Source organism: Felis catus, chromosome B3 (genome assembly GCF_018350175.1).
Source record: "Felis catus isolate Fca126 chromosome B3, F.catus_Fca126_mat1.0, whole genome shotgun sequence".
NCBI classification, from domain to species: Eukaryota; Metazoa; Chordata; class Mammalia; order Carnivora; family Felidae; genus Felis; species Felis catus.
In genome coordinates, this window is record NC_058373.1 from 113,961,230 (window position 1) to 113,981,512 (window position 20,283).

At 41.9% G+C, this 20,283-nt stretch overlaps 1 protein-coding gene and 1 long non-coding RNA gene across 12 annotated transcripts in view; one reads left to right on the plus strand and one right to left on the minus strand.

Moving 5' to 3' along the window:
- Window positions 1-20,283, plus strand: part of RAD51B (RAD51 paralog B) — a 687,198-nt gene that overhangs the window by 424,888 nt on the left and 242,027 nt on the right. The window lies entirely within an intron of this gene.
- Window positions 7,626-15,267, minus strand: LOC123386119. Its single transcript, XR_006599721.1, has 3 exons — window positions 15,074-15,267; window positions 10,891-12,131; window positions 7,626-8,707 (listed from the first exon to the last, which is right to left on the minus strand). It is a non-coding gene; the product is annotated as an uncharacterized LOC123386119 (long non-coding RNA).

Sequence of the window (20,283 nt, forward strand, 5' to 3'; positions counted from 1 at the left end):
CAGTTAAGCATTGGACTTCGGCTCAGGTCATGATCTCGCAGTTTGTGAGTTTGAGCCCCGCATCAAGCTCTGTGCTGACAGCTCAGAGCCTGGAGCCTACTTCAGATTCTGTGTCTCCTCCTCTCTCTGCCCCTCCCATGCTCATGCTCTGTCTCTCTCTGTCTCTCAATAATAAATGTTAAAAAATCTTTTTTAGAAGGTAAACTCCTTGAAGGTGGGAATCTTTGTCTCTTTTGTTCGCTACTGGATCATCACAGCCTACGATAGTGCCTGGTAATAGTAGTTCCTCAATAAATATTTGATGAATCAATGAGGCACCTACGGCTGCAAAGTAGGGGCAATCAAAGAATTAGCTGAAGCTTTAGATGTGTACTTACCTTAAAGAAGCATGAAACTGCTATTGTGATTTTTCTCACTGGACATAACATATATGATTTAAAATTCCTCTAAAGTGTGCTCAACTTTATGTACCTGCACCGAATATGTGTGATAAATAACATTAGGTAATGCAGGGAAAGTGTCAGAAGGGAAAGAATGGGAGCTTAATAACTCTGTTTTTGAAGGGGAACTCTCCCACATTGACATCAGAGTGGTGACGGAAGTAGTTTAGTCTGATATACAAAAAGGATGTTTATTAGGGACCTACTATCTACTAGGTCCTGTGCTAGGCAGATGCTAAGGGCTAAAAAGCTCTTTACAGAGACAAAAGCTCTTTACAAAGCTCATAGTCAGGAGGGGGAAAGTGTAATGGATGAGTAAGTGAAGTGTGCTGTGATGGCTGTAGGTGTAGGATATCACTGTGGAAAGCATGCATGAGTCCTGGTTTGGGGATGGAAGCTCTCTAGGAGAGTTTTCCAGTGAGGAGACACTTGAGCTGGATCTTGAAGGATCAGTAGCAGTTCCCAAGAGGAGAAAGAGGTTGGGAAGGGGGCTCCTGGCCTAGAGAAAAGCCCATGTAATGGACTAGAGGCAGGTGCCATAGGGGACCTATGGGAGGGGTGCTGTGGCTGGCACAGAAGAGAGTGGCTTGAGGTCTGTCTGTCGAGATTGGCAGTGGCCAGGTTGTGAAAAGTGTTACCCATCACACTAGTCACTTTGAATTCTTTCCTGAGGGTGATGGGGAGCCATTGAAACAAGGAAGAGGCAGGATTATTTTGTGGTTCAAAGAGATTCTCAGGGAGCAATGTACAGGTTACAGGGAATGGGGATGAAACTAGAGAGCTTGGATTTTGATCTCTTTGAGGGGAATCACTTTTGGGTGGGAATGGAAACTGTAATAAGCTTTCAGCGTTCTAAAGTCTGGGTGGCCAGATCTGGTTTTGATTTCTCACCTCATCAACCTGGGAGAGATTTCTTTGGTGCATCAGGCTTCTGAGTAGCATCAGGTGAGTCTTCCATTTATCAAGGCATTTTATAATTAGAAATGGCTTATCTGTAATTCTTTGTTAGGTGGTGAGAGAAAATAGTAAATTATTTAAATGGCACTGTGGGAATTAATCAATGTTTTGTGCTCTTTTTGCTAGTGATAATAATATTGAGTGTTTAATATGTACCAAACTAAGCATGAAAAATCTCAGCTGATTTGTGGGGTTCCATTATTGCCTCCATTTTAGCAACAAAGACACTGAAGCTTGGAGCATTTACATAAGCTGCTGATGGTTAGCTAACTAGTGATTAGCATGGATTCAAACCCAAGAGTCTGGCTCCAGAGTCTGTTCTCTTGACCAGTATATTATACTCAGTTCTACAAGATGCTAATACAACTACCCTGCTGAGTGTATGATCATGTATTTCTGCCTGCCATTGCCAGAGTTGAGTGTCCCATGCTAAGTGATATGATAATTGTGGCCACTTCTTTGTAGGCACCTTGAAATCTGTTTACAGACAGACCTTAGAGCAGAGGTGTTTTTAACAGTAGATAAGGCACTGCATTTCGAATTAGGAGACCTGTGTTCAGCAACCAGCTCTGCCACAAACCACCTGTGTTATTTTGAGCAAGTCACTTAACTTCTCTGGGCCTCTGTTCCCTCGGCCACATATTGCATTAGGTGATGCCTTTGTGAAGTTTCCTTCTTTGAGGGGCAAATTGATACTTCTTTTTCAAGTTTCAGACAAACTTCTCTGTTTCTCCTTTAAAGATGAACAAAGCAGAATGGACTGAGGGTTGATGGGGGCTGGGGGAGAGGGGAAAGTGGGTGATGGGCATTGAGGAGGGCATTTGTTGGGATGAGCACTGGGTGTAGTATGGAAACCAATTTGACAATAAATTATATTAAAAAAAATTTTTTTTTTAAAAATAAAGATGAACAAAGCAAACCCCAGGCTGGACCAAACCCTCTATGAGCATTTTAGCACATCTCTTTGTCACTATCACTATTATATTGGTTATGTAGAACAGCAATCTTCACATTTTTTTTGAATCCACAACTCATGGTTTTTAGGCACACGACCCCAAAATATGTAAAATTGCTATCTCTAAAATGTAGAACTACTATACTATTATATAAAACACACCAGAAATAGAGGTTTTAAAAAATGAAATAGATTCAAACATTTTCTTCCCACATCGCAATGAGTCATGATCTATATGCCTGCCACTGATGTCATGGGGACAGTTCAAATGTATCCCCTCCTTTTCATTGCAAAGCTCCTTACTTTCCCCAAAAGAATGAGAATCAACCTAAAACTTGAGCATTGGCTCCATTCTTTCAGTTGTTCATTCATTCACATATGAAGCATCTATAATATAAAAACTTGCTAGGTGTTCAGGGGATAACAAGAATAAGATCAGGGTTGGCCTCTACCCTCTAGAACATAAAGGTTAATTCTAATTTTTGTCAACCTTATCTTGGAATCCTAGAATTCCTTCATACAGTAATGGAGCCAAACCTTACATCTAAACAGGTTGTATGTATTGTGCTACAATGGCTAGGACAGGAAAAGATAGGAAAGCCCAGAAAAGAGGTCCACACACAGTGAAAATCACACTGAGCATAGCACTTGGTGAGGTACCAGGATGTGAGAGGCAGATTGTAGATGTGTGGGGCACTCATGGAGAGGAGAGACCATCAGGACCTTTGGGTGTCTTGGGCCACCATCTTAGGGTATTAGGACACGATGAAGATGGACTCCCTGACCATTCTGTCCTGAGTCACAGGTATGCAGGGCCCTATATCAGCCAACAGACAGCCTCCATCACTCATAAAACTACAGGCTGTAAATCAGCCCCATGTTTCACTGAGAACTGGCCCGGATGGCCAAGGTAGCTCTGTGCAGCTTAGCACCTGTGGTGGGTGACTGTTTTTTTTGGCCAGCTGTTTCATGAGCACCACATCAGATAAACTGCACTTGGTTCCTATGCTCACTCCAGACACAAACAATTAAGCACATCCTGCTGGAATAGTCATGTTAGGGAACCTGGCTTTCCTGTGCTGATCATCTGGTTTTCCTGTCCCTCAGGGTCAGAGTTTGGAGATGCTGTTGAGGCAACCTTGAGAAAGCTGTTAACCCTTAAAGGGGGTTTAGCTGTTCATCAGCAAATATATTCAAAAACGGTTTGCAGCCAAAGCCTTACCATGTATGGCAGTTTTCAATAATTATCAAAATCATGATTTCATTAATTTTGTCCTCTATTCAGGGCTGGCTTAGAGAAGTAGGAGATTGCAATTAATGGATCCTTTTCTGGTTTTGTAACCAAGTTGCATTCTCAAGTTGAGGGAACCACCTTGTGCTTCTTAGTTAGTTTATTCATCTGTGTATGGGGGTAAAGTTACCCATGCCGCCAGTGAAATTTCACAAATGAAACCTCATGTAGTTGGGTTCCCAAGTTCATGAGAAATCCCTTTTCTTCACGAGAATGCACAGATCAGCCGAGACTAGCATGACTAATTCTAGAACGAGTCCAAGCCGAACAGCTCTCTGGAGGAGTCCTCTGCAATTAGTATGCATGACCCGCTAAGGCCTTTGCCCAACTAGCATTGGGAACCACGACGGGCATGGCACAGTGTCATCTTGATATTCTGCCCTACTGATAAACATTCCTGCAGTTCTAAGTGTATATGCAATTGGTGATGAGCAGGTGTTTGGGAAATCTTTGAAAACATGTAAGTTAGTAACGCTATCTCTTTGGAAAGACATACATCCTTAGAGGTGAAGTTCCAGGGGAAGGGCCTGGTGGAGAAAGAGTGGGAGTATATGTTGATCACTGGAGGACAGCTTACAGTATGCCAGGCAATGGATTGCGCCATCAGGAAAGGAATCTAGAAAGGTGAGGAGACTCGTGAGAAAGAAAGTGACTTCTGCTGACAGATCACTGTTGTTCAGACTCCATGAGGATGAGAAAGGAAAGCCAGAAACCTACATGACAACTTCTTTGGGGTTGGAAAAAAATATTGATTTTTTTTTTCTAGCTGGAATTTGACAGGGTCAGTTCACGTCTGGGTTTTCAGCACTTAATACAGGGCCCTTTTGTCTTGGGAGGCGGCTGGACTGGTTTTTCCTCCAGGCAGGTGCACAGAGGGCGTTTATTGTAGCCTGAAACACAAACACCAAGCCCCTAGGCCCTGATCCACACACTCTCCAGTGTGGCTCAAGGAAATAAAGTGAACAATGTCTCTTGCAACAGGCTAGCACTGTAAATACCACTCCTGAATGAAATATTTCTTAAAACTTTGTATCCGTAACTCGATCATCTCTTAAAACTTAATTATATGTCGGGGAAAAGGAAGCTATTGGCTCCTCCAGCTGTCCAGGTTGAACAAGAGCGCACAATGGAGCATATCCGATTCGCGGCCTTGCTTAGGTAATCAGATTAATATCTCCTGAATTGAATTTACCCTTTTGATATGGAGTCTTTCAGCTGCCTTGTTTCACATCTCAAATTCTGACAAAGCTGTGCGGCCTTTGAGTAATTTCCCTGAAATCTATATGCGGGAAGCCTGTTCTCTTTCGAGCACTTTTTGGGACTTGTACCAATTAAATCTGTTTCTGGCACACTTTTAATGGCATACTTTCCCCTGAGTCAACAACTGCTCCAAAATCTGAGGTCATTTGTTTAATTTAAAAGCAAAGGTTATGAAACAACCATTTCAGGCTTCACCAGCCAAGCCCCTGTGGCTTTGAAAGGGGTGATGAGACAGGGGAAAGGCTAATAAACTGGATTTCTTACACACAAAATAAATTAATTACCGTGTTTCTGTTAAATCAGTATCAAACCAGGTTTGTCCACACCCTCTCTGCCAACCTGGCTGTCCCTTTCTCTTCAAACACACCCCCTTCTTCTGGGACTTTCATCCTCACGATTGAAGTTCACCCTCTTGCTGTTGTTCTTGCAAAACAAACATCTGGAGTGGATTTTTGTCAGCTGGAGTTGAGAGAGAACTGTAAATGATGCGGTGATTTTTTTTTCATCCCTATTAAATTTATTTATAGCCAGTCTGAGGCCAGGAAACATGTTTTTAAATGGCTAGAGCCCTTGATTGGAAGTTCTCAAGGAACACACAGTGGATGGCATTTTCCCCCTTGCCATTTTCTGAATAATACAAGGATAAAATTACATAATTCCCCATTTGGGTGGTTGGTTTTTTGGGGTGTTTTTGTTTTTGTTTTTGTTTTTCCTGAAGAACCCTTCATTAGGACATTTTTTTATGTCAGAATTCTTCCATTGTATTAGCTTATCCAATATGCCTTTCTTTCCATCAGTGAGAGAAAAGGGAATGTAACTTGCGGGATATTTTTGAATAATTACAGTGATAGAGAGTGAGTTGCTGGTCATGTGAGACATGAACCAATGGCGTGGGTCTTTTCTTTTGCCAAAAGAATACAACTTGGATCCAATTCCCACCTTTTCTACTTCACAACCTCTAAAATCTTAAAGCTGCAAATCTTAAAGAATCCCATTCATTTTCTCGTTATTTAAGATAATAAAAGTTTCCACAAGGGGCTTAGGAAAATAATTTATAAAATACTTTGCTAGACCCTTAGACCTTATTAAATCACAATGCCTTGGGGTTTATATAATTATTTAAGAAACAAAAACATTCTAGAGGAGGCTGAGTCCTCCTCTAGATGATGATTTTTTTTTTTTTTGAGATCCCTTCCACTTCTATGATTTGAGATGATTCTTTGATTTTCTTTCACTGTCATTAAAGAAGAAGAAGAAGAAGACTGTTTGGGAATGAGGTTTGTTACCCACAGGCATTTTCTTGTCCAGAGAAGAGGCTGTTCTGCTTCCTGCCACCCAAGCCAGTCATTCCTCAGCCTGAACAATAGGGTTTAATGTTCTCCATCTTGCTAAGCATTAGTCTCTGTTGTTATGAAAGTGAATTGAAACCAAATGCACTTTCTATTGGAAAAGCTGCTATTGATCTCAGCTCATAGACAATCCTGAGAGGGTGCTTATAAAACAGAGGGAAAAATCCTTGCTGTTGTATCATAACCCCAGTTATCTCCCTCCCAGGCCTCTGAACATATCTCTGATGCTGCATCGTTCGATTTTATTTCGTTCCTGCCACTTGAAGATTGGTGTTCCGTATTTAGTTCTTGGAAGTGTTCACAGATTCTTCAGAGAATTATCTTGCTAATGGACTGGGAAAGCTATTCTTACAGCAAGACCCTTCATTAACTAAGAGGACATAAAAGATAGCTCGTGTTCTCCACCAAGAAAGACAGCTCTGTTTCATCTGTCTGATGGGGAGCGTTTGAGACAGAGCAGCCTCATCACATGTGGGTTTCTGCTGCCCACTTTCCAGTTATTAAAGTAGAAGCCGACTCAGTGGCACTGGCCTGGCAGAGAAATGAGCACAGTGAGGTCATCACTCATCACCGGCTTCATGATGCAGAGGGCCATGCATTAGAAAATAGCAGGCCCAAGGGGAAAGAGCCATTGTTTTTTAGTCAGGAGAAAGGAGAATCACAGAGAGGTAGAAAGAGGTAAAAGGCAAAGACCAAGCAAGCCAGACACTAAACAACACTGCATCTTCCAGGAGCCAAATAGTGCCTGCTAGATTTAGCTTTCATTGTATTTGGAGATGAAAATCAGAGGGTAGAGGAAGGTACCTGGAGAATAGCACTGCAGGGCACTCCATGCTAGGGGCGTGGATTTCTATGTCTGCACTTAGAATCTTCCACAATATTTTCCTAACTTAATAATAAAGATTGTAATGACTTTTATTAAATCTCCCTAAAGAATGCAATGTAAAATGTTGCAACTTGTGGTAGAGTCAGGATCCCTGCCCAAGTTTTTGTGAGGGAACTGACACAGAGCCTCTGGTGTTGGGCACTAAACAGTTGCTCTAACCAAAGAAAGGAATAATCATGGGAAATGGTTATTCTAGATGTGATGCTCAGGGAAATTGAATAGAATGTGATGACATTATATAAGGAATATTCTTAGACATGCCAGGATATTGTATGAAATCAACTGGACTGGCTATCATGGGAAACATAATTGGATTAATATGATCTTTTTTGGTAAGGTGTTATTTTATTTCTTTTATTTATTTGTTTGTTTGTTTGTTTTGAGAGAGAGAGAAAGAGCACGAGCCGGAGAGGGGCAGAGAGAGAGAGAGAGAGAGAGAGAGAGAGAGAGAGAGGGAGAATCCCAAGCAGGCTCTGTGCTGTCAATGCAGAGGCTGACACGGGGCTTGATCCCATGAACCATGACCCGAAACCAAGAGTCAGACACTCAGCCGACTGAGCCACCCAGGTGCTCCTGTCAGGTGTTATTTTATTCTGCTATATTTTGTGTTAGTTTGACACCATTGTCAGGCATGGACATCTTTCATTTATATTCCTGTTTTCTAGAATTCAAGGCTTTAAAACTTAATTAGTTTTGAATCAGCTGGTTGCCTCACAGAGGCGCTGGGGAGATTTGTGAACCTCATGAGGTTGCCCACATCTGTCCTGTGTAAATGTCTTCTTCCTCTGGCATCTTCAGTTGGGCACAAGGAAGATCAGACATCCTGATCACTCTAGGATGGAAAGGATTACATCATAACATTGTGGGCTGTTTTCCCCTCAGGCATCCAAAAATGATTTCCTCTTATCACCTGATGAATTTTTACATGTTTTACATTTTCATCCTCTGTGCTTGTGCTTTTTATGAAGTCACAAAGCCTGTAAATTACATAAAACATCAGAACACAACATATTGGACAACTCCACGCTATTGTCAGAACTATTACAGGTCTGAGTGCTTGAGGTAAGCCCAGTCGGGCTGAATGTGAGGGGGAAGAGGGCAGTCTTTTAAATGAGTAAGTAGCTGATGGCTTTCCTCTCTAAGGAAAGCTACTTTGGCTAGAACAAAAGAAACTGTAAAGTGGTAAGCAGCCTTGCTTCTGTGAACCAGGTTCAGCCTTTTCTTTTGCTTTTTCCCATCTAACACCTTTGTGAGCCATTTCACTTTCCTCTCACAGACTTTTCCAAGACATTGCAGTCATGGTGCAGCCTCTTCTGTGGAGAAAGTTTGGGCCATGTTGTTCCCCCGGCTGGGAGCTCCTGTCTATCATCACTGTATTGGAGATGTACCCCACTAGTGGTACATTTCTTCCAGTCCCTTGTGCCTCCTCATCTCCCATTTGTCCAGCCCTGTACACCTCATCTTGGTATGCATGACACTCATTCCCTCCAGAAGGTTTCTGTGTGTGGAGGAACGCAGCGGGGAGTGTGGTGACATGTCCACTTTGTTAACTGCAGCCCAAGACATAATCTAGTAGAAAAGGAAAGACATGACAAGGTCAACAAAACCAATTTTAACAGACTACCCCTAGGAAGCTTTGTCTGAAGAGGAAATAATTACCAAAAAAATGAGACTTAAGTAGGACATTTGGGAAGCAGACAATGACTGTTTAATTTAATTAATTATTATTTTTTTCATTTTTAAAATGTTTGTTTATTTTTGAGAGAGAGAGAGAGAGACAGACAGAGCATGAGCAGGGGAGGGGCAGAGAGAGAGAGGGAGACACAGAATCTGAAGCAGACTCCAGGCTTCGAGCTGTCAGCACAGAGCCCAATGCGGGGCTCGAACTCATGGACCACGAGATCATGACCTGAGTTGAAGTTGGATGCCCAACTGACTGAGCCACCCAGGTGCCCCTATTTATTTGTTTGTTTGTTTGTTTATTTATTTATAAAGTTTATTTATTTTGAGAGAGAAAGAGCAAGAGAGCATGAGTGAGGGAGGGGCAGAAAGAGAGGGAAAGAGAGAATCCCAAGCAAGCTTTGTGCTATCAGTGCGGAAGCCCTACAAGAGGCTCAGTCTCATGAACTGTGAGATCGTGACCTGAGCCGAAATCAAGAGTCAGATGCTCAACCGACTGAGCCACCCAGGCGCCCCAATGACTGTTTTTAAAGGCTCAAAGTTCTGATACATGTGTATGCCTTTTCCCCCTCATCTCTTGCAAATAGATAATTGTTTACGTCCAGAGAAAATTCAGGAAAAAAAGCCTTTTTTATTTCCAGGAAATCTGGCCACTGTGTTCTGTAGCCAGTAATAAATGACAATGCCACCAACAGTGACCTAGGACATCCTGAATTCTTGCTCTGATGAAGAGCTTGCATTCTCTTTTCAAAGGGTATCCTGTTCCTATTGCAATCCTCATGCTATCTCAGAGCTCAAGATCATCTTACCCCCCTCTGTAACCATACTTAAAATAGCACCAGGCTGTTTAGAAGACTCTACACATAGTCGTTGATGTCATGGGGACAGGGGTGCAAGGGTAGGATGAAAAAAGAAGGAAATAGATATTGGCCCCAAACATATCAGAATTCAGCAAAGCAACCCATTGAAACTCAGCTGTTATTTTAACTTGTGTTGTGTCAATCAAATATTATTTTGTCCATTTGTGGGGTTAACTGAGTGCTGTTCATCCACAAAAGCCCCACTCCATATAGACAGTAGCCCCGTAGAGGAGAAATGTGTTTAAAAAAACACAAGCGCTGGTGAACGGTGTTGTACCCAAGGGTAAGGTATACACAGAGCAGCTCCTTCTGATCAGGAAGACTGAGTCACTTAGTCAGTACTGGCACTACCGAAATGAGTGGGAAGAGCAGAATGCAGTTCCCTGGAGCTTCTAAGTTGCTTGGTAGCCCCGCAAGTTTAAAGCAGAATGTAGAACCAATCCATCATTCTGCTTTTCTACTGTCTTCCCGTTTAAAACACATTGCATACTAAAGTCTAATGAAGACTCTTGCTTTACCTTTGTCCCATCCAGCCATCAAGGCAAAGTTGATGGGAAAGTTAAGTTTTCAGAGACAATGCAGACCCTTCAGTCTTAAACCTGTTGTCATCTGACAGTGGCTGGGTTAACAGGTACACCTCTTTTTCTCCTGAACTAAGGCAGTTGGACTTTCAGGAAAAAAAAAAAAAGGAAGAAACAGCTCAACCCTAGAAACCACTTCAATAGTTCTCAAAGCCCAATAGCTCTCTCAGTGGACTAAAAATCATTGAGTCAGATACTTACAGGGAGTGAATTTATATTATGTAAGTTATACCCCAGTACGTCTATAAAAAAAAATTAACGTCGATGACTCAACAACAGGGAAAACATCTTATCTTTTTCATTTTGCCCTCCTGGGTCTACCCTACTAACAGCGTGGCTATCCATTCCTTCCAGTTCTTTCCATGATGTAAAGATTTTGCCAGCAGAATCCTCAAGCTTTTACGGTTTCTCTCTTTCACTGTCTTACTCTGTTTGATTCACTTGGCAATGTCAGAGCTTTTCTATCTGAAGAATCAGTGGAAGATAAAATATTGCTAAGAAGAATTTGGATAGTAGTGAAAATATTAGGAAAGAAATGGAGGGAGGGGCCATTATTAACAAATCAGCCTAGTTATAAATATTAAGCTTGGAAGAGAAGGATTAAGCCATTTGGGTTATCTATGCAAAATACCTTTGTTTTGCTAACCACAGAAAAAAGTCCTTGCTTGGGGTGTCTTGAGGAGTCAGAACCTGAGGTGGTTCCAACTCAGTGATGCTGATTTCCGGTGGTGTGCATCAGTCGCCAAACGGCTCTGTTTCAAAGTTTAGAGGGAAAGGGAATGATAGAAGTTTTGAGGTCTTTGCTGGTTTCTTATTCAAAACATGACTTCAGTTCTAAGCAGCCTATTACAATTGTGATTGCTTATACCTGATGAATTCTAATCTTCTGTATGGGAACCACACTGCATGTGTATGGGGCTTTCCCATCTGCCTCCTTTGTGAGTGTCTTCTTCTTTCAGTGCCTCCAAACTTGGGCCCCAAAGAGGGGTACAGCAGCTGAATGTCATGCTCTTGGGCCTTGGTCCAGACATGCATCTTTCTGGAAGGATGACTGAATCCCATTCTTAAGTCTGAAGTTCCTCTTGATTAGCGGCTCCTTTTGTTTGTTGTTTTTAACGGCATCTCTGTCTTTCGTGGGTAGCTTACAGGGATGTGTTTGAGAGCTCCTTCCAGCTGGGAAGTTGCCCAACTCCCACCAGCTGAGTTGGGGGATTGCTTCCCTTTAGTTCCGCTGCTGCCTGTGGACGACAAGCACTGTGCTTCCAGCCCTGGCCACAGTGGCCCTTGTCTGCTGTGCAAACTTGGCTCTGTTCTCCGGGTTTTTATTCTCCAGCCATCTGGGCATTTTGAGCACCCCTCTTATCTTAGTACCTTGGCACTCAGGACCACATGTCGTCCTATCATAGAGATGGGAACAAAGGAATCCTTCACTTTTGGCCTACAATTCCCCTAGAACCATCATAGGTTGGGTGACAGTCAAGGAGATTGTCAGGTGGGGATAGGTCTGGAGTGATGTAAATGGTTTTGCTGATAGAAGGCATACATGTGACAATAGCTAGGACTGTTCAGGACCAGGATTCATAGCTACTGGCTTCCTTCTTTTTCTGTTGGCTATTCTGAAGTCAGGGAGCAAGAAGCATAAAGACCCTTGTGGTCTCTGATTACTGTAGCCTTTCCATGCCAGGCAGCTTAAGCTTAGGAGCTAACAAGTGCTTGTGCCAGAGGAGTGAATCACAAGCTTCTAAAATTCCTCCTCCACATCCTCAACTGCTGATGTGGGGAGGGTTTGATCGGAGTCATTCACTCTTCAGAGAAGTGTCTGGAAAGATTAGTCCAAGAGTGCTGACAGCAAGTTCCCTGTAATCATTCTGCCTAGAAAAAAAGAAACATTTGCTCAAAGGACATTTCACTGCCCCGTTTACTGCTACTCCACTATGTCCTCTCTTATCCCCACCCCAGCCCTCTGACCCCTGTGTACTCCTTCAGACCCCTCGCCCTGTTCAGACCTCTCTTGGAGGTGGTCATAGAGGCACGGGCCAGCCAAAGAAAATGCGGCCAAATGGTGTTAAGTCACTTCCGTTTAGACCTTAGTAGTTGGGTGTGGCTGCAGCTTCTTGAAAGGCAGACCTAAAATGCTTGCCTCTTTTCAGAGAATCTGATTTCATATTTGGCTGCTGACCACATGGTTACTGGCATTCATTCATATATTGGAAGCCCAAAGCTTCCACATGCTTGATTCTACAGAGCAGTGTAATATTAACAAGACATGTCTTGATTATGGAGCCAAAAAGGTGATGCAACCTCACTTCACACCAAAGTGGGTGGGTATATTTATTTATGTTTTAATGGTTGAGGCAGCAGAGACACAGGAAGGGTTGGAAATTCATTCAGGATCAGCCAGTGTGTCCCAGTTTTGATCTTTTGGTCTCTATGACAGGCGATGGTGATCACTTTCCTGTAGAGCACACAACCATTGTAACTGGAACCATAGGTTCTAAATATGGCTCCCTTTCCCCACCTATTAGCACCACCATCCAGCTGCCAGAACCCACTTGGTTTTCTGTAGAACACCAGCTAAAGACACTTTGTGTTGCCCCAGAAGGCCTTTTAATCTTTGTCTCATTTTAGGTGTGCATCTCAACCAAGAAGATAACTCTTGATATGCAAAATTAACTCTCTCTGGTTTTCACACTTTCTTCCCATGAATTGTCCTCTGTCTGGCAAAACTCAGAAGAGACAACGGAGTATAGACCGATCATTGCTCTCAATGCACGTGAATGATGCACTGACCTTTTATGTCTTGGTAAATGAGTGCAGAAGAAATGCATATTCTATGACACAAGCTGGCTCTACCACGTGGTGTAAAGTACATGACCATTTTATTTCACATTAGGAAGAGAAACTTGGAGCAGCTTGGCAGCAGATCTGTGGTCAGGTAATTAATCTAAAAACTATAGCTATCTTCCACATAGGAGATTAAATACCCATCTTTGGTCAGATCAAAGCGAGCCTCTTAGACTATCTGATCTTTGCAAAAGGCCCCAAGTTGGGCCAGCACCACAGTCTCTACAAGCATTACTCCCTGTGTGTGTGTGTGTGTGTGTGTGTGTGTGTGTGTTTTAATGTTTATTTTTGAAGGAGAGAGAGACAGAGTGTGTGTGTGTGGGGGGGGGGGGGGGTTCAGAGAGAGAGGGAGACACAGAATCTGAAGCAAGCTCCAGGCTCTGAGCTGTCAGCACAGAGCCCGACGCGGGGCTCGAACCCACAAACCACGAGATCATGACCTGAGCCGAAGTCAGTCGTTCAACTGACTGAGCTACCCAGACGCCCTGTGTGTGTGTGTGCGTGTGTGTGTGTGTGTGTGTGTGTGTGTGTGTGTGTGTGTGTTTTAAAGACCATTTTAGTGTGTTTAAATAATTTGGTCTGTCTGCTTTTGTAGCTCTTTAGACCCAAAGTAAAACTTTGGTTTTATTTATACAGACTTTATATCAATTTTCTCCTACTAAAACAAGTCACTGTCTCCTGGAGTTTGAAGAAAAGTGAATATTTACTGGGACTTTTCTGAATGAGAACAGCAGCATTGCTCTTTGGAGAACACTACAATAAATAACATCTTCAACTAATAGGACATTTTCTTTAGGGCATTAATGAATAGAGTTTATATAATTTCTCATTCACTTTCTTTCTATCTCGCTGAGACAGCTTAGATACTGGTGCAATTGTAAAATGAAAAGAACCAAAATATAAATGCCTTACAAGAAAGAATGCAGACATTTGTTTGATCTTTATTGCCAAGGTGCTGCCTAGAGCTTGTGTGTTTTGTGAGTTCTGCATTTCACCTACCCATGGGGGTCTGAGCAGTGTATGATTCGGGCCAGGATGCAACAAGCCCATGGTCAGGTTGGACTGGACAAATTACCATATGTCATATGTACCAACCTGGCACTAATTATGTGCTGGTCAAGGAAGTGTTTTTCAGATCATGGGGAGCCACTAGTGAAAATCCATTGGTGCTTTGATGGTGGCCTTTGTAGATACATCTATAATTTGAAACCATTCCTATGGCAGGCCCTTGGAGAGGTCTGACTTTAGCCAACATGCAACATTAGGCAGAAGAAAAGGAGGCCTTTCTAGCTGATTTGACCCGTGGGTGGGCCCTCTTCCACATGTTTCTAATTAGGGATGCAAGAGAGAGTAGATATTCCATGGCGACTCTCCTTTCCTTCTCGGCTATGAGATAGAACAACAGCGCCTTTGTGGTGACCTCTGCAGAGCTGTTTACATTTGGTGACCTGACTGGCCACTTCGGCCAGCGTGGATGCACCTCCTGGCTAACAAGGAACAGCCACGCTGTTAGTAGGGTAGACCCTGGAGGGCAAAATGAAAAATAAGATATTTTCCCTGTTGTTGAGTCATTGAAGTTAATTTTTTTACAGATGTGTTGGGGTGTGATTTACATAATATACATCCACTTACTGTGAATTCAGTTGATGATTTTTAGTCAATTTAGAGAGCTAGATCACCATCACCATATTCCAGTTTTTACAACTTTAACTGGACTTAGTTTGAAAATACAAAATAATCATAATTGGAATGCAGGTCATGCTCAAGTGCAAAATAAATTTTTGAGGCTCTCTTTGGCTAGGGAAGAGGGCCACCCAACAAGTCCTTTGAAACAACGAAGTCTTGGGTTTCTCAAAGTACATGAAGACTTGAGAATAGCATTTGTATTTAGGAAGATTTTCCATATTTTTGCTCATCGAATAGTATGACTTATTTGAATGAACAGAGAAACTGTTTGCTCTAGAACCTACCTTATATCAACATCAATGAGTCCTTCTTGATTATAAGGAGAAGGTGCAGAAGATGGGAATGTATGGATCCTTCCCTCAAAGAGCTTATAGCCCGCTTTGAACATCTCATCAAAGATTTATTTACATGGCCTCTCATTTTCAGATTTTATATTAGGCACTGCAGACACACAGATGAGTGAAACAAGGGCCCTGCCTTAGAGTTTAGAGTCCAGTGGCTCCCAGGTAATATGATAGTTTCAATATGATGTCATAAGTTCTGTGATAGAAGTACTGTGTAGTATAAGAAAGGTCATCAAAGCAAAGATTTCCTGTCTCTAGATGTTACTAAGAAATCAAAGACATGGTTAATAATGTGTCAATCCTGCTGACACAGATTGAGTACCTGTCCTTTGCTCCATTTGAACGAGATTCTATGAGATCTGGTCCCTGCCTGCACCGGGCTTTTGAAATTGGTGGGGGTATCTAGTCTTCGTTACTTCCAATTATATGTAGTAACTGCATACAAGAAGAAAAAGAAAAATACACCAGGACTTTGGAAGCAAAAGAAAGACCCATTTCAAGGAGTCTTTTTAGAAGAAGTAGCCCCCAGTCTACTTCCAAAGCTCAAAAAGCTCAAAAGCTGAACTTTGACAAATAGGCAGGATTTCAGCAGTCAAGGCCAGCCTTTGGGAAGTGGTTCAGAAGAAAGATGTGAGCAAAGAAAGGCTCAGGGACGGGGAAGCTTGGGATGTGTTCTGAGAACAGTGAGTAATCCAAGATGGATTGATACACATGTCACATGGTATAAACTATTTCTGTGTGTCTATGTCAAAACCGGGAGATCAAGTGAATCACAAACTCTGACTTCCCTTGACGGTATCAAGGAAGGCTTCCCAGAGAAGCAGTTCATTTCACTCTGTCCCTTATGTGCACGTTATGCCAAGATGATATGATTAGTTTCCTTCTTCAGTTTCTTCTTTTATGATTCACCATGAAGCCACCACCCACTGGGCCACCATCAAAGCACCAATGGATTTTCACTACTGGTTCCCTATGACTTAAAAAGTACTTCCTTGACCAGCACATTTTTTGTGCCAGGTTGTTGAGCTGGAAACAGTTTCATTTATTTGACCAGGTCAACCTGGCCAAAGGCCTGTTGTACCCTGGCTCAGAAGTTTAATATAATACTTTCAAGATGATTAAAAAAACAACTCCTTGAAACATTGGCTGCTAACCTTTGAAGGGGTAATTGCTGTACCTGAGTAGACTCAGGAAGTGGATTGGAGGTTTGAGAAGAAAAAGAGTGGTACCATTTGCTTAAAATTCCCAGGACTCCACAGGGTAAACCTATCTCTAAATTTAGGTTGCTAAGGACCTTGAACCTGGGGTTGTTTGGGGATATTTTGGAAAGTAAGGAATATTGTTGGCGTTCAATCAGGAAGGAAAGAACTCACTTGGTTTTGATATAACCAAGGAAGAGGGAGTTTTGCATTTGTTTGTTTGCATGGGCGGTCCACCTACTGTGTGGCCTTGTTCACAACATGGCCAACCTCTCTCTCTCTGAGGTCACTGTGAATAGCCAGTCTGCAGCTGTGGCTAGAGACAATGGCCAGCACTGCTGGGCTTTGCCCTTTAGGCCCCAAAGGTTAATTTCATAGTAGTTTGTGGCATTGAACCTGCCACAAAAGCTGCTTCATTTGGGGAAATATAATTTCTGTACATGTATTTTTTTTTCATAAAGAATAAAGAGGAGAGATTTTTGGAAGGACATCACGTAATCTTATTGGCCTTGCTAGACAAGCTTAAAAAGCAAGAGGTCAGTGCTCTTACAAGCGTCATGTCTCAAATGTCTGTCTACCAACAATTGCTTACATGCCATCAGAGGGGAAGTCCCCTCCCATTGTTATTTTTTTGCTCTAGACTGAGATATTTAAAAAAAAAATCCCTGAGTGGGGAAATGATATTATATATATATATATATATATATATATATATATATATATATACTGTATTATATATTATACATATATATACTATAAATTTAATACTGTATTTGCTGAGAAGTAAAAAGCCCTATAAACTGTGGGACTTTTTTTTCTTTTCTGGTATTTTCCAGTGCAGTACTAATTACGAATGGCAGATGACTTTGCTTTGCTACTCTGCAGGTTAGAAAGGGTAGCTTCTTGGCCACTGATGAAGGTTGCCAGATAAAATGTAGGATGGTCAGTTAAATTTGCATTTTGAATAAACAACAAATAATTTTTTAGTATAAGTATATTGTGCATATTGTACTGGGACCAATTTACACTAAAAAAAGATTCATTATTTATCAGAAATTTAAATTTAACTGGGCATCCTGTAGTTTTAGTTACCAAATCTGGGGACCCTAACTTACTTCTAAATAAAAAAGGCTGCCCGACGACTCTAACTTACTTCTATAATAAAAAAGACTAACCAAGAAGCCTGGGATTTTTTAGGATGACTGAAGGTCACTATCAGTTTTGAACCCAAACAGAACAATCTATGAGATAAAACTGAAAACAGAATCAGATCAGTCAGACAAAGGTGAAGGGGGTCTTTTCCCATTTCTTTGTCTATGTGTGGCTAGCCCTAAGGATCCCTTTCTGTTGGGAGTGACCCTCCTAGCTCTACTGTAGTTCAAAGGCATACTTTGTAAACCACCTGGATGACTTTGTTCTGGCTCTAATTCAGATGATTAGGTCAGAACTGGGGCTCCCTTTTAAATGTGAAATACTTGACCTCCTCAGGGTAGCTTTGGACCCTCTTGAATTCTTGCTTCTCTAAAATTCCTATCTGGCCTAGTGAAGTGGGCTCTGACTTGGCATGTGTCCAAGAATAAGAATAGCCATCATTTACTGAGTGCCTAATACGTACACTGCTTTGCCTTCATTACCTATAGGAGTTCATGTTGCCTAACAACCCTATGAGACAGGTACTGTTACAAATGAAGAAATGAAGGCCCAAAGAGATTAGGTAACATGCTACAGTTCACAGAGCCATGGAAAGGGCTTGGGGTTGGCATTCAATTCTCTCTGACTCCTTTGCTACATCTCTGTGCTACCACATGTGATACCCTTCGATCCCCACTCTTCCACTCCCTCCCAACCCCCCAGTTTGACTTGGTTTTGGTCATCCCTTTCTCTGCTTATTCCTTATGAGCTGGAAGTGATAGAGAACTTTCCATCTGAAATTGGCCCTAAGTAATCTTTGTTCATGTGTGTCATGCAGCATTGCAATAGACAACAGAAATTTGGGCACAGGGAGATGTTAACTCTGGATGTTTCCTATTTTATATGAAAATGATTAAACCAATGGGGGGAAAAAGCCCATGAACTTTATTACAACATTTAAAAATGTGTCATCATTTAAATATCTTTAAAGAGCCTGAAGAGACTTTCAAGCGTTAGACTGGAAATAGCTAACAGCTCCAAGATGAGCTTACATAGGAATCACATGATTTCTCCAAAATGGTCATCTGTCTAAATTCTGCAGTGCTGCTGTAGCACCCAGCCAACTGTTGTGACAAAGGCAGAGACCCTTTTTCCCCACCAGATCCACCCCTCCTGAGTTTCCTCTTGGTAAAGTAGTAGCAAAAATATACTACCCGTCACCATTTTCCTTTTGAACCAACACTTGCTCCTGCTGGTCCACTCCTTATACAAAATGATTTGTCAGTGTTTTGTGCTCATCAAGTAAAAAGTTTTACTTGTTCCAGCTGTGAAAGTTCATGAAATTAGCCATTCCCTTCCCATCATCTGCTGCGGCCACAGTTGTTCAGTGTAAAATATCTCCATGGGTGTGGTCTACCAAACATCCCAATGGCATTTCTCAAATTGTGTGTGTTGGACCCAAGGGTCTGGAAGAATTTCTTTCATAGGGTCACACCAGAACACTGCCTCTGGTGAAATGTTATCCCACCCTCTCTCTCCTGACTTCCAACACGCCTCTTCTCTTCCTTCCCCCTGTCATTGTATAATAGGTCTTCTCCTTTCTTGTCCTCTGCTCTCTCTTCATCTGGCTCCACGTCCCCATCATGCTATGTTTCTCCTAATTCTTGTTTCCTTTCACCACCCACTCCTCAAAGTTTTGAAAATCAAGTCATTCTAGTTCTAAAAGGAAATTTAAAATTAAAAAATGGTAAACTAGGAAAATGGTAGAGGTGGGGGCACAATGTTAGAATCTTCCTCAGCCCTACACGTCAAGAAAAATAATCTTGTTCTCTTCTCCGAGAGGATGATAGCCCCAGCCACAACCCCCTCGTCACATTCCTCTGCCCTTTTGGAATCTCTCTCCCCACTTCTTGTCTAACTTAGTCAATACATATACTTGGTAAACTTGTAAATTTTTTATCTCCCTCCTTTTGGGTGATATAAATGCTGGTGCCAACAGGACTTTCAGGAACAATTCAGTAAGTGATAGTCTTAGAAGATCTCAGAAGAGACCCTGGGAAGACATTATTGATTAGACTCTGCCCTTGGTATTTCATTGCCTCTGAGAACCTCAGCAAACAGAAGCATTTGGTCCATAATCTGTTCTTTCTTGGGAGCAAGAGAGGCAGCACAGGCGTAGACCTTGAACACATCACTTAAACTCTGTATTTGTGTTTCTCCATCTGTGAAAAGGGCAGAATAATCATTCTGACTTTATAGCATTGCTTTGAGGATTTAATGAGTTAAAATTTATAAATCACTTAGAATAGTCCTTAGCATATAGTAAACATTATATTAAATAAGTAAATATAATGAAGCAAAAAAAATCATAATGTCCTTCTTTTAATCCATGCTTAAATAACTATATTCAACTTCTGTATGACACCTTAAAGTTCCAGAATAAATCCAAGTGGCAGTTTACAAGGACTGCATGATAGCACATTCCATAGTTTCACTCAAGGACTTTGACAGTCTGGTCTTAGTACACTTCTTCTCACCTGTGTTTTGGCCAGACTGCTTATTTCCCATTCCAACTCATTCAGATTTCCTTTCCCTCTCCTCCCCTCCCCTGCATACACTTGCCCTTGCTACCTTCACCTCACCTTGCTACCTTCACCTCATATTGGCTGTCAGTGTGTATGGCCCAAGTGTTACTGGGTATCCACTTAGGTGCAAAGCCTTTTTTCTCTCCTCAGTCATAAGCTTCTTTTGGAGGATGAGGGGCACATTTATGGCAGTTGTGTATTATTCTTCATGTCTTATGCATAACTGAAACTCTAT